Raw genomic sequence first — 4,424 nt, 5'->3', positions numbered from 1 at the left:
TGATTTTCAGGAGTTTACCAGGATGAGGTCCCAGAAGCAGGAAAGATATGGAAGAAAACACAAATAGAATATGTTGATGGCATATACAGGACTGAAAGGAGATGGACACTGGCTGTTTTGTTTTGTGTTTGAAACAGAAATTCTCTTGGGGAAAAAAAAAACACTTCTGGTCCATCAGTTTGTTTCTGCAAAACAAACAACAGGCTGCTTACAACCTCATTACAGAGGGAGCCCACACCCCCTACCCTCAGCCTCCCAGTCCATTTGGAAGATCTGGACCAGTGAACCGAGAATCCAGAAAGGACACTGGGAGTGGGAAGAGGACAGAATCAAACACTCAAATAGTTATACAAAAGCTTGAGGTTCGAGGGGAAAAGTAATCATCCTGTAATTGACTGCTTACTAATGGAATCTATTAATTTATAGCCACAAAAGAATCAGCTAATTTGTGGTTAATGATGTTTAAAAGATAAACAACACAGATGAACTCCATGGAGCACAACCCCAGTTCTCTGGCATCTGTCTGCACAGACACTCTAGCTCTCAGTGAGGGGGAGGGAGGACAGCAGTTGGGGGGGGTGAGGGGGTCAGTGGGGAGCGATTTGGTGGGGAGCAAAAGGAGCCTTGTTCACCTCTGCAGTTTCCTTGCAAATTGCACATCCTCCACTCCTGGTCCCAATATCATCCCTGCTGTGCCCCCACCGGCCACGCCAGCCCCACTCTGGGCCGTGGCTCTCACTGTGCCTGGACCATCTTTATTCTCTTCCCCTGAATATCAGTACAGATCACTAGCAGCTACTGAATAACTATCCACTTCCTAGTACATCAGAGGGTACCCTAGTGTTTCACATACATTATTGATCTCTAGGATTCCTCAAAATCCCCTACGAAGTTGGCCTCAGTCTCAGCCCCATTTTACAGGTAAGAAAACTGAGGCCTAGAAAGGTGAGTCAACTTGCCCAGTTTCATTGCAGATGCATGGTGGGTCAGATGCTGGAATCCAGTCTGTCTAATCCCAGAATCCAAGCTCCAGACCAGCATTTCCCAAACTTTACTCATTCCCATGCCTATATTTTTGCCATTTCTGCAAACTACCTGTGGTAGTGGGGACGGGGGGTTGGGGGAAGTGGAAGATCGGTGGGGATTTTATTTATGATCTTTCTTTAAATTATCTCCTCTACCTTCTTTTTATTTATTTATTTTTTGGCTGGGTACAGTGAACTGTGATGGTGCATGACAAGATAGGGTTCCCAAAGCCCCTCCGCTTCTTCAGGGGGTGTGGGATGGAAACTGTGGAGGTCAGGAGATTCTCAGTGTGTTGAGGGATCGAGTTGGAGCAAGGACTTCCCCAGAAGCTGAGGGCCTCTCTTCTTCTTGCTGGGGCTGGTGGTTCAGGGGGTTCTTACTCCTTGGAGGCCATGTGTACCATAAGGTCCACCACGCTGTTGCTGTAGCCAAATTTATTGTCAGACCAGGAAATGAGCTTGACAAAGTGGTCATTGAGGGCAATGCCAGCCCCAGCATCAAAGGTGGAGAAGTGGGTGTCACTGTTAAAGTCTCAGGAGACAACCTGGTCCTCAGTATAGCCCAGGATGCCCTTGAGGGGGCCCTCTGATGCCTGCTTCACCCCCTTCTTGATGCCATCATATTTGGCAGCATTCTCCAAGCAGCAGGTCAGATCTACAACCAACACATCGGGAGTAGGGACACAGAAGGCCATGCCAGTGAACTTCCCATTCAGCTCAGGGATGGCCTTGCCCACAGCCTGGGCAACACCAGTAGAAGCAGGGATGATGTTCTGGGCAGCCCTTCGGCCATCACGCCACAGCTTCCCAGAGGGGCCATCCACGGTCTTGGTGGCAGTGATGGCATGGACTATGGTCATGAGTCCCATGGATGACCTTGGCCAGGAAGGCTAAGCAATTGGTGGAGCAGCAGGCACTGCTGACAATCTTGAGGGTGTTATCATGGTTCACACCCATCACATGGGAGCATCCGAAGAAGGGGCAGAAATGATGACCCTTTTGGATTTACCCTTCAAGTGAGCCCCAGCCTTCTCCATGGTAGTGAAGACACCAGTGACTCCACAACATACTCAGCACCAGCATCTCCCCATTTGACGCTGTCAGGATCTTACTCCTGGAAGACGGAGATGGGCTTTCCATTGAGGACAAGATTCCCGTTCTCTGCCTTGACTGTGCCTTTGAACTTGCCATGAGTAGAGTCATACTGGAACATGTAGACGATGTAGTTGAGGTCAATGAAGGAGTCATTGATGGCGACAATATCCTCTTTGCCGGAGTTAAAAGCAGCCCTGGTGACCAGGCGCCCAATGCGGGCCATTCCGTTCACTCCGACCTTCTCCATCGGTCTCAGGGTTGTGGCTGGCTCTGCGCAGGAAGAGCAGCTTCTTCAGAAGTAGAGAGCCCCTTCTTTTTATTTTTTCATTTTAGCTTCATCCCCAGCAGTATTACCCGAGTCTGATAAGTTAAGAATATATGTGTTTCTAAGACAAATTTGGAATAAATACCTGACTACTAAATTACACACTTGCCTATCCTACCTTATAATCTTGTAAACCTGTGGTACAAGAACTATACACATTCTAAACATGTATCCCAAAAAGCCATAATCACATGGCAGGCATCCTGCGTACCCGGTTCCATTTGCTCCGTCAACCTTCCTGATACAGCCCACCCTCTGACAGGCACTGGGAGCCCGCCTGGACTCCTCCAGCCCACGGACATCCTTCCTTTTGTGGACAGAAAATTCATGTCATTAGCAAACCACAAAAAGACAGAATGAAAATAAGGGCATAGAATTTGTTTCCTTGAGAAGATTATAAGATCCTTGAGGATTAGAAGCAAACCTCTTCAATCTTGAAGGCTTCACTCTGTGGGAAACAGAGATGGAAGCTCACAGAAGGTGTCCAGGAAAACCTGGGGGAGGGGCTGAGGGGGATACAGCACGGAGGTGTGGGGAGAGGTTATTGTCATGGCTGCGTTTGGGCCAGCCTGAATCCATATTCCTTCTTCTGCCAACAATGCTCAGAATTCACCTGGGAGTGTCCCCTCCCTTCTCCCAGCCCAGCGCTCCAGGGCGGGCCTCCCCGACCTGGCCATAGGTGCTGGACAACCCCCACGCCATTGCGATTAGTTCAGAAATGGGGCCATGCCCCAAACTTGGCCAGGGAGTCAGGCCCAGGGCTTTTGTTCAAGTTTCTGGGGAAGGAGCAGCTCTGTTCTGTTGAGCTGGACTCTCAGAGGGCGTGGGCCTGGAGATCTGGGTGGTCGTCTTGCTGGGAGCCTGAGAATTTAAACCCCCATGGAAGAGGCAGGCACGTGGAGAGGGGGCAGGGCTTGAGAACCTGGATTCAAACAATCCTGAAATAGGAGCTAACGTCAGAATTTTCAGCCAATAAGCCTCCCTTTGGCATAAGCCTTTTTGAATTGGATTTTCGGTTACTTGCAACCAAAACACCCTGGAGGAACCCTCAACTAGGGGTCAGGAACCAGACTCTGAGTGTATCTCATGTGACCCTGGTGAGTCACTGCATCATGCATGACCCTACCTCAAAGGCACCTCCCACTCTCTCCTCCCCCAGCATTTCCTGTCCCGACCCAGCCCAGTGCCCCCTGACATTTCATTCTATGTTCATGACCTTGTTTGCTAGCCATCTGTCTCACTGCTGTCCGCCCAGTGCTCAGAACAGACCTGGCACATGGGAAGTCCTTGGTAAATATTTGTTGCGTGGTCCTGCCTGTTTCTCCACCTGTGAAATTTGAGGGAAGTATAACATTTTCTCTCAGGATCCTTCTGCTAGGCTGTGCTTTGCTTCCATCGCAGCTTCCCAGACCTCTGAGAAGGTGGCACGAGGGTTTCTCCTGAAGGCGCTAGTGTCTCCAGCAAACTACTCACACGGAAGGAGTTTGTAGGACTGTCCTCTCTCTCTCCCTTCCTCTGCCTACACAAGTTCATTAACCAAGAAGTCCCTCTTGATGTCTAACCCAATCTTTCATGCTGCAACTCGAGTTCAACAGCCATTTCAGGCCACTCAGAGCAGAGAAGAACCAGTTTAAAGTGACATGAAATCCTGTGAGAAAATAAAAACTCAAAGATGCCTGCATTTTCTTCCACCACAAAGAAACCCTTGTTTCCTTCTCATGGCCAGTTTCTGACTCTGCACAAAGTTCCTTTCTTGCCTGCACCTAGGAACAAAGCTCTTCTGGAGATGCGGATGCAAAGATGAGAATAAAATAAATAAACTGTCTGTTTAATCATTCCTATTGTCAAAACAATGGCTAAGCCAGAATACCTATGCTCTGATTCATCCCGACTGACCCCCTTCAGAGGGAGCGGGCAGGAGAGTCAACATTTCTCAGCCCATTTCCCAGATGAGCTCAGAGGAAGGGGGAGGCTCTGCA

The 4,424-nt window shown here is 49.2% G+C and overlaps 1 pseudogene; it reads right to left on the bottom strand.

Moving 5' to 3' along the window:
• Positions 1-1,402: 1,402 nt before the first annotated feature.
• On the bottom strand, positions 1,403-2,478 carry LOC118663123 (annotated as a pseudogene).
• Between the last annotated feature and the right edge of the window lie 1,946 nt (positions 2,479-4,424).

The sequence above is a fragment of the Myotis myotis genome, unplaced genomic scaffold, assembly GCF_014108235.1.
Source record: "Myotis myotis isolate mMyoMyo1 unplaced genomic scaffold, mMyoMyo1.p scaffold_m19_p_9, whole genome shotgun sequence".
NCBI classification, from domain to species: Eukaryota; Metazoa; Chordata; class Mammalia; order Chiroptera; family Vespertilionidae; genus Myotis; species Myotis myotis.
This window is presented reverse-complemented; position numbering and strand designations above follow the sequence as displayed.